Raw genomic sequence first — 10,828 nt, 5'->3', positions numbered from 1 at the left:
CTGAGGCAGATTTGAGTGACAGTACAAACCCCTTTTAGGCTTTTCTATGGTGTGGAAGCCATAATTCCTATGGAATACATCATGCCTATTCTGCACATAACAATGCTCACAGGTATGATGGATCACGGAGCCCTGGAAGAGAGGCTCGCGCAGTTGGATAATCTCGAAGAAGAAAGATTTTTGGCTGGGTTTCACCAATAGGTCCAAAAGCAGCATGAAAAGGCATGGCATGATAGACACATCAAGCTATGTACATTTGAGGTAAATGATATGGTTTTGTTGTATGATAGTAAGTTTGATAAATTCCCTGGAAAATTCAAGATGCACTGGTTAGGGCCTTATGTTGTTAAGGAGATTACCGATGGAGGAGCAGTACAGTTGGTAAAGTTAAATGGAGAACACTTCCCAGGAAAGGTGAATGGAAATCACTTGAAGCCATACATTGGTGGTACAGCCATGTGACTAAATGAAAGTAGCACAGTCTTAGTGCTCTAGGCACCGGAAAGGAGGCACGAGACTATAAACTACTCTACCCGGGTTGGAGAGCTGCATGATTTCTTAACTGCGCGAAGTAGGGAAGTGTCACAGGGTCTGCGATAGTGTGAAGGTAGCTGCGCTTCTCGTGGAAATAGTGCACAGGTCCGTCAAAAAGTGACTATTAAAGTCACTGTTCATGATTTGATGGTCGGATTGTGGCGAAATGGAGCGGGCAACAAGAATTTAAGGTGAAATCAATGGGTTAGATTCTTGAAAATCTACCACAAATCTAGCATTAATGGGCCGAATGTAGGGGGAACGGTCAGATTTGAATTCAAAAATCCTTATAAACCACATGTGGTTGTCCAGGGAAAAACACTTGCCATTTTGAAAATTCAGTTGTTGCGCTATCAGGTGTGTATGGACAGTGCGAATTTTGAGGTTTTGAGAGCAAGTTGAGTGTTCGAGAGATTACCGAAGGAGATGCAGGACCTCCCAAATAGATTGATGTCGACACCAGTGGAAGCCACGCAGGAAATTGAGGTAGTAGAAGCTGCCCCAGAGAGTGTCGAAGTGGTAGTCGAAGTCACTAAATCACCCAGGACACTGAGACCAAAGAAGGATAAGCAGAATATGCTACCGGTGTGCATCTCACCCAGAAACCAACAAAGGACCAAGCTCACTTTGCAGGAAATGGGGAAGTCCATTAGTTTGGTGGCAGATGAGGAAGAATCTGAAGAAATCCTAGCAGATGAGGAGTGTTACACAGTAATTTGTCACCATCCCTGTTACCCCTCTCCCATACCCTGGAGGAACCATTCCAGGACCTGTGAGAAGTGACATGACCTGAAACCACTTGCATCATATTCCTCTAAGTATGAGCTTCATATGCCCTGAAGACATCTCCTGCAGAATACCCATGAAAATAGCTCTTTTTTCATTAGCCCAGTTCCACAGTGTACTGCCTGCGCCAATGGGGGAAATCCTGTAAAGAGAGCATGCTATTGGCGCTCTGTCTCAGAGTCGCACTCGCGCCAACCGAATTGAGTAAAGTTTTCAACGAACAAGCTTCCGAAGGTTCTCCTTAACCCATCCACCAACTGAATCTATGTTGAGCTAGGATGGTTTGGCTTCGAATCTCCATAGAAAGGAAGTGGTTTGCCACCCTTCATGGAAGTTTCCAAGTGATAAAGTCGATCCCATGAATAATGTGGTTGATCCTATCTCTTTCCTCTCTATCTATAAAAGCTTGTCTCTATACCTTGAGCAAGCTAGTTCCAGTTCTAGCATAGTGATAGAGAATACCAGGAGTTCAAGAGTTTGAAGCTGCAAGAGCCTTCTTTGCACCCATAAGGCCAAATCTAAGTAAGGAGATTCTTGTCACCCAAAGAGAGAGAGGCTTGTTCCCTATCCCAACAAGCTTTGCAAGACTTTTGTAGCTGACTACCGAACCAAAGGAGGATTTGACGTCAGAACTATGGTTGTATTCTTCTTTGTTATTTATCAATAATAGATGACTATCATTATGGTTCCACTCTCATTGTTTTATGATTGATGTTGAGTTATATCTTTTCTGACTGATATATAATTGCATCTATTGGATTTTATGCTTGTATTCGTGTTGTTCTTTGTATGTGCAGGTGTCCCATCACGGAGATCGTGGGGATCGTGATCAGCCGAGGCAAAGGAACGAGAGCGATGTCTCTTCTACGAACATTAGCATTGGAATCCAAGTAGGTTCTCATCATCCACCTTTAATTTGCAATTAGGAACTTGCGTGATACCATTGTTTGATTGTTGCTAGACCCGGTCTGGGCTAGTGGGGATCGTCTCTGTCCGCAGAGAGGATTTACCTCCACAACAATTTGGCCACTCCACTGGGGAGTTAGCTTGTTGTTTGATTTGTAAACTTTAGACGGAGCCTGAAGTACGACCAGATAGCCTTCGAAACGCTATTGCTTTGCATTAGCGAAGTAGATCAACGCCACTTCAGTCAATCTCTGGTTTGGTTTACGAACTAAACAAATTGGAGTTTGTCTTGTCTCTTTGGTTTCTCTTGTTTTGATTTCTTAGATAGCTTTCTGGGTTGGATGCTCTGTTGTCTGTTGCTGCCTGGTCTGTCTGGATACTGTCGACCAAGCCTTGGACTACTTGTTTTTATTTTTAAGCTAACAAACTTGATTGGCGCTCTTTTTTGCATGACAGTCGCGCCAATTAGCGCCACTTGCCAGTGTACAACCCGTGCCAATCCTCAATTGGCACTATTTTTCCGCCTGACAGTCGCGCCAGGCCTATGAACTTTTCCAGTTTGCTTGTTTGCAGCCTTCCAAGCTTGGGTTTTGTGTCTAGCTACACCTTTTTCAATCACTTGAGTGTGTCAGAGTCTTGTTTGACTGGTTTTGAGTTTTTTGGCAAATTATTAATTTTATTTCCTCTGATCATTACTTAGAGGTTTGTCTCAGTCTTTTCACAATTTTGCATCTTTTTGCTTTTGTTTTTGCAAAAAAAATTCCCCCTCATTCGCCAGGGGGGGCTAAATTGTGTATGAGTGTTAATCGCCTTTGAGTGTTTTTATTTTATGATCTTTGGAACTCTCACCTGTTTTTCTTGATTTGCACTTGATTGATTCTTAGATTACAATCATCTTGTGTTTGAGAATTCTCTTGCATAGATCACACTTGCACAATTAGAATTCTCATTTTCAGGATATGAATGAAAAGTGTGCATAGATTACATTTGCATACTTTGGGTGTTTGCCATTTTCTATCGATTTCACGTTTTAGCCCTAGGACATCTAGTGGCTTTGTGTGTCGAATTTTTGGTCTTCTATCATTCCAGTTGACTTTTTGGTTACTCTCTTGCACTTGTTCAGTGGTTGTTAAGTATTTTATTGCATTATTCGAGTGATTTACTTCTTTTTCACTTGGATTTCGCTCGGCTTCGTTTTGGGCCTAGATCACATCGCTCATTGAAGTCTTTGGTGTTTTTCTTCGTTTTGAAGGACTGCCTTGGTGTTTTGGGGACTTGATTGCGTTCTCATTGAGTGAAATTTGTCTCTTTTACTCGGTGTTATTATCTCTCAAAATTTGTTTAGTGCACTTTGCCATTGAAAAGAAAACGAACAGTCTCTTTTGCGTTGAATTAATTAATGGAAATTAGAGCTTTTCATTGATTAGTGACTTTAAAGAAAAGTTTTGTTTATTGCCATTAGCTGCATTAGAGTGGTTCTTGATTGTTTATGGTCATTTTGTTTGATTGAAAATTTCTCAACTCTCTCGTAGTTAGTGTTCATCAAACGAAATGACACTTTTTGGCATATAACTTGCATTTAGGGAATTGTGAGAGATTACATACGGTAGGACCTGAAAACTGAATCCTAATTCAAGATCAATCGTAAAATGAACTGAATGAACTTAAAAACACATTGGAACATAACACTCACTGTTTAGAGTTCTAGGCTAGAGACGTGCTCCGGCGTCGTTAAACCTAGTCACTTTTGTTTCACTTAAGGTTGGGTGATTCCTCCTTCCGTGACGCAACAAGTGGTCTAGCACGGACTTGAGCTCCCACGTACCGTCGAGTATATGGGGAGACCCAACTAGGTTATCATCTTTTATCCACAGGAAGCCGTGTCTGCCGCCTTACAAGCCGTAACGCACCGAACACAGCATTCGGGAAGATTGACTGCTGTACGGAAAGTCCTTGGTTTTCATATGATTGCCAAGGTGTATATACAGTTTTACGGGTTGTCTGGTAAACCCTTTGCCTAGTTTCTCCAGAGTAGTCACCTTTGATCCTTTTCGTACTCCTTAAAAGAAAAGGCTCACTTGAGCACTTGTCACTTCGGGCTCACAAAACATTCGAAGGCGACTAGAGTCACCTTTTTGTCCTTTTCTCGACTCTTAAAACATGAAAAGTTCAAGTTCAGTTCCTTTGTCTTAAAATTTATTCGGCCGCGTTCACATTTACCCGGTTAGATCTTGTTTGTGTTAGCTTGAGTAGGCTTCTTTTTGTTCTCGATGGCAACTTTTCTGGGGTTCACCAACCCAGGGATCCCCTCTAACGGGAACCCCGGTCATTTCGCTCCTTTTGGAAATGTTGGTGCTCCTTATATGGCAACGTTGTCCCTCCCAGGGTTAACTGTTGGGTTGCAGGTTTGGTTGTTCTCAACCTCTTTGGTCCCTGCCGTCTCACCTACTGATCAATCAGTCCCTCCACCTGAACAACATCATGTTGATTCTAAGGTGGACCTCTCCCCTTCTACGCCTACTTCTACGTCCTCATCTTCTACTTCGCCTAGTGAAAGTCTCGATTCGAGTAACCCGGTGGCTAAGAAAAAGAAGAAGAAGATGAAGAAGAAGAAGGCTCCCAAGGGAGAGGTTACAAGTGCAGCTACCCCCTCGAGTACACCTGAAGTCGGGCCCCCTTCCGCTCCTCCACGAAAGGTAAAATTCCCTTGTAGATTATGCAAGGGGGACCATCTTCTTCGTGATTGTCCTGGCATCCCCAGGGTCTTAGAAGTATGGTCTCATGATCTGGCCCGCCCCTCATCGTCCACTGAGGCTCACGACGATGTTCCCCTATCGACTCACAAAGGTAAGGAGAAAGGGAAGATTCGAATCCCCTGTAGACTTTGTGAAGGCAATCATCCCCTTCACCTTTGTCCGCTCATGGATAAAGCCTCCAGTGTTTTGGCAAGTCTTACAGCTCCTTCACCCCAACTACCCATTGGATATCAATGTCTCTCTGCAGCTGTAGATCGTCCCCCTGCTGACAAAGAGATTGCTTCAAATTCTTCTCTTGTCCAGGCCCCTCTTCCCGAACCCGGCTGTCCCCAGCCTGTTCCAGACCAACCATTGGTCGGAAAGAGTGTCGACTCGAGTCCGCCGCTCGCTCACTCTATTTCGGAAGAGAATCACACCCATGTTCTTCTCGTCTCTTCAGATTATTCTGAGTCCCGAAATGACTCTCCTAACCCAGCTGCTCCCGAAGCTTCTCCTCCGGTTCCTTTAGCACATGGGGGCAATCATACAATTCCCCCACCAAGTAGTCTGGTCACTTCCTTTGATTGGAATCGCCTGATCGCTGGTCACCTTCCATCCCATATTCCTTTCCAGATCACAGTACATGCCTATGCTAAGGCAGTACCTGGCACTGTTTTGGATGAAGGGGCGTCTGTCAGTCTTATGTCGTACACTACTTGGCAAGCTTTAGGTTCCCCGCAGCTTGGGCCAGTCACTCAGAATCTGTTGGCCTTCGACGGAGGAGCCTGTCCATCTCTAGGAGTTCTCTCGAAGTTCCCTATTACTTTGGGAGGAAAAACCGTCTATATAGATGTCTTAGTTACCCAAGGTGTTTTAGACTTTAGTCTTCTCCTTGGTCGCGACTATGTTTACGCCATGGGGGCCCTCGTTTCTTCGCTTTTCTATGTGGTTTGCTTTCCGCATGATGGAAGAATTGTGATTATCGATCAAGTGTCATTCGTTAGTCCCACGATGCCTCCTGCGTCGTTGTCGTCCCCTCCTAGTTTTCATCCACCAGTTGCATCTCCCCCACCACAGATCAACTACGTGGCCACCTATCCTATGCCTGGATCCAGTGATGCCGCCATCGTGCATAGTGTCCTGGGGGCATTGGGCCCTGACTTCCAAGATGTTACCCTTCCACCGAGAGTGGCAATCTTGGAAGCCCCGACTTTCTATTCAGTATGATGAAGTTCGGGTGGAGCATAGTTCCTTTCCAGTGTCAAGCTCCTTAAAAAATGAAACTAGGCTTGGTCGGAGCATAGTTCCTGATCTTGTGTCAAGCTCATTAAAAAATGAAACAAGAGTTATGAGGATAGTTCTTTTACTATGTCAACCTCATTAAAAAATGAAACAACTCCCTTTCCAAATCGAGTCTTTTGATTAAGATCTCGTAAAATACAAGTCGAGTCTTTCATCGATCTCGAGAGTGAACCTTCATTCCATCCACTTTGTTGAATGCAATGAAGCTTGGGGGGCATGTACCTCGATTTGCGTCATTATGCTGGGGGCATGCGAGCTTATAACAAGCATAGTTTTTCATTTCAAGCTTGTGTAAACATGAAACCGAAATGGTTCAAGCTTGTGTAAAAATGAACCCATACTCGATTTACATCTCGTGATTGTCGTTTATCCATTAAAATTAGATGAGCCCTGGTTGTTTCTTTCCATCGCCACCATCTCTTTGGCTGATCATATGCTTTCACTTGGTTGTTTATCCTTTCCTGAGGAACCGCAGCGATGAGTGGTTTTGTTAGCCAACCTCTTAACCATTACATGTTTTGAGTAGTTCCACCATCACTGGAACCAGTTGCTACCCTTTATATCACTCGTTCCTCCAGGACGAGTCACCTTTAAGCTCTTTTCTGACTTGTAAAATATGAAAAGATTGCCGAGTATTTTTCCCTTTTTGACTCGTGAAAGAGAATAAAAAATGGAGGTCTGCTTTCAGCTCTTTTCCGATCGTTTAAAGACGAAAAGATTTTCGAGTTCCCTCTTGACTTGTTAAATGGAAATAAGAGGTGGTCGTCTTTAAACTCTTTTCCGACCGTGTAAAAAACAAAAGATTGTCAGGTCTTTGTCATTTCAGGCTCGTTAATGGTTACGAAACAACGTGATATCGATCGTTTTTTACTTTTTCAGGTCGATGTCACTACATATGAAAAGTACTCCTCGATCGTAATGATCGGGTGGTTCTTTCAAGCATTGTTTTATACTTTTTCGGGCTCGCGAGACACAACTTTACGAAAAAGGACACCCTTGGAGTTTTATTTTCTGCTGTCTTTTCAAACTCTCTAAACATGAAAAGACGCCGATTTTTTCCTTTGTCAGGCTCGTTAAAACCGGATGACATCGGATCCCATCGGAATGACGCCTTACAAGCATATGCTATCCCCGTCAAGCTTGTTAAAAATAACTGGGGTACTCGCCAGAAATGGTGGGGGAAAATGGAACCATAATTATTGTCATGTCGGCAGTATGTCGCTCTTGAACATGGCACTTTATCTGCTTTCGTGTCTAGGTGGGGACATCTCATCTCGCTTTTCACTTGCCTCCATGGGTTCTGGGTGATCCTGTTTGACCTCTCATCTAATCATTGCCTTGTCACCATGACCTCTGCTCATTTGATGTCAAATACTGCCAAGTCCACTGTCGTGCCGCCGATATGTTCAAGAGAAGTTGACCTCTGTAGAATTTCAACCTCCCTCTGATACCTCACATAATTTTGATTCACCACAACATTCTTCCTCTGTCTCGTGTCACTGATGTGGGAAACACTATGGCCCACCTTTGATCAAGGTCACTTCCTGTCGACTTCAGCTCATTATCAAGGAATCTGATCTAGAGACTCCCTTCTAGTGCCTTGGAGCCTGCATGCCTTAATGGCAGGTTTTTCGTGTTTGACGCGAGGTCTTCATCATTGGCCTCTAATCGAATGATTCTATGGGTGTTCGACGCCAGCTCATTGATTCACACGCCGTAGATTGTACCTATAGTACCTTGAGGGCCATTGTCATTATTGGTGGTACCTCTCGCGTCTGTTAACAGTTTTCACTATTGACTGGTAATCAGACGATGTTCATGCATGTTCGACTTCAACCCATGTATTCACATGCTTGGACTTGTACTCCGTTCGGGTCGAGATGGAGCGCAAGACCCTGGATTTTGTCTATTGGAATCCAGGTTGCGATTTGTGGCTTATTATGATCATTACATGACTCATTCACTGGATGGTTGCGACCATGCCCGATTCTATTTATCGATCCTCACTGGATGGCTGCGCCCATACCTTGGATCTAGATTATTATGTGCTCTGTTATGGATGGCTGCGCCCATACCACATATATCATGTACTTGAGATATCAATTGTACTTCTTTACGCAGGTTCTTCGGCGGCAATGTTTTCAGTTATGCATGTTCTTGTAAAGCATTTCACCCCTCTCTCTCCCTCGGGCCTCATGATTTAGGGGGCATCTGTTACACAGTAATTTGTCACTGTTTGTCACCGTCCCTATTACCCCTCTCCCATACACTGGAGGACTCATTCTGGGACCTGTGAGAAGTGACATGACCTGAAACCACTTGCATCATATTCCTCTAAGTATGAGCTTCATATGCCCTGAATACATCTCCTACAGAATACCCATGAAAACAGCTCTTTTTGCATTAGCGCGGGTCCACAGTGTACTGCCCGCGCCAATGGGGGAAATCCTCTAAAGAGAGCGTGCTATTGGCGCTCTGTCTCAGAGTTGCACTCGCGCCAACCGAATTGAGTAAAGTTTTCAACGAACAAGCTTCCGAAGGTTCTCCTTAACCCATCCACCAACTGAATCTATGTTGAGCTAGGATGGTTTGGCTTCGAATCTCCATAGAAAGGAAGTGGTTTTCCACCTTTCATGGAAGTTTCCAAGTGATAAAGCCAATCCCATGAATAATGTGGTTGATCCTATCTATTTCCTCTCTATCTATAAAAGCTTGTCTCTATACCTTGAGCAAGCTAGTTCCAGTTCTAGCATAGTGATAGAGAATACTAGGAGTTCAAGAGTTTGAAGCTGCAAGAGCCTTCTTTGCACCCATAAGGCCAAATCTAAGTAAGGAGATTCTTGTCACCCAAAGAGAGAGAGGCTTATTCCCTATCCCAACAAGCTTTGCAAGACTTGTGTAGCTGACTACCAAGCCAAAGGAGGATTTGATGTCAAAACTATGGTTGTATTCTTCTTTGTTATTTATCAATAATAGATGACTATCATTATGGTTCCACTCTCATTGTTTTATGATTGATGTTGAGTTATATCTTTTCTGACTGATATATAATTGCATCTATTGGATTTTATGCTTGTATTCGTGTTGTTCTTTGCATGTGCAGGTGTCCCATCACGGAGATCGTGGGGATCGTGACCAACCGAGGCAAAGAAACGAGAGCGACGTCTCTTCTACGAACATTAGCGTTGGAATCCAAGTAGGTTCTCATCACCCACCTTTAATTTGCAATTAGGAACTTGCGTGATAGCATTGTTTGATTGTTGCTAGACCCGGTCTGGGCTAGTAGGGTTCGTCTCTATCCGCAGAGAGGATTTACCTCCACAACAAGGAGGATTTAGAAATGGAATTTGAAACCCAAGGTGTGGACCCTATTATTAGGTTACTATAATATGTTCCTCCGCGCAAGGGCAAAGCCAAGGTGCCAAAGGACATAGACGAGAGCAAGAGCTCCCTGCAAACTCTGTTGCTCACAAATGACATTGTTTTTGAGGGGCCACACTTAGGGCGGGTTCCTGTACTAAAGTTCGAAGATTGGGACCTCGCAGATCACGAGAAATTCCTGCATTTAGCAACCGAGCAACTAATGCACCTATGGATTGACACGACTGCTAGAGTGATCAAATTAGAGCTGCAGACATGGCTCAAGGGTGTTGAGAAAGCTGGGCTGCTTGTTACACAGTATTTTTTCACTGACCCTGCATCACCTAATCCTGAGTAGAGTCGGTCCCTGAATGGAATCTATTTTGTGTCATACATCAAAATATGTGTCCATATCTTCCACATGAAGATGATCAACCATGCTCATTAATCCTGAAGTTGACCCTTTTTGCCTATATTTCAAGATCATCGCAAGACACCAATATTCTGTCTGCGATGATGGACCAAAGTGAACTAGAACCTCACGAGACCTTCACAAGAGTACATCTATTCTTTGCGATGGTCAGATTTTAGAGATCGTCGCAAGTCATTGGCATCCTACTTGTGATGATAGCTCTGAACACATTGTTGCCTCGCGATGTCATATCTGAATCTTAGTGTTTGACTCGCGACGACCCAGATATGGCGAATTAGTTCAAACAGAATGCTTCTCGGTGGTTCTGGAACTGGTTGTTAGGTTAAGGAAGTTCGCCTTTCCTCCTTTGAGATGGTGGTTTCACCTTTTGAGTAACCTCCCATGAAGATAAGCTCCCTCTCCCTCATTTATGGAGGCTCCTCCTCTTATAAAATCATTCCCCATTGCTATGATCGGCTAGTTTTTGGTAGTGAGCAAATTAGCTAGTTCTTAGTGTTGGATTGATAGTTTGTAGTGTGAATTGCTGATAGTATAGCAATTGGTTGTGGATTGGCTTAGCCTTATACTAGTGCTTTTGGGTGAGAGAGAGAGTTATCAACCTTTTGGGAGACCTTTTGAGAGTGAATGCTTGAGGAGACATACTGACTAGACCCTTCAAGGCATGGTTGTAAGATTTGCCTCTGCTCATATTAATATAATCAATGGTTCTTTCCAATATATTGTATGAAACATATTTGATAGCTTATGGTTCCTTGACTCCGTAAGTAAATAG

Source organism: Pinus tabuliformis, chromosome J, assembly GCF_031772625.1.
Source record: "Pinus tabuliformis cultivar Carrire ecotype Pingquan chromosome J, CPIR1, whole genome shotgun sequence".
In the NCBI taxonomy this organism is placed as follows: Eukaryota; Viridiplantae; Streptophyta; class Pinopsida; order Pinales; family Pinaceae; genus Pinus; species Pinus tabuliformis.
The sequence above is the reverse complement of the archived record's forward strand: the minus strand, read 5'-3'. Positions refer to the sequence as shown.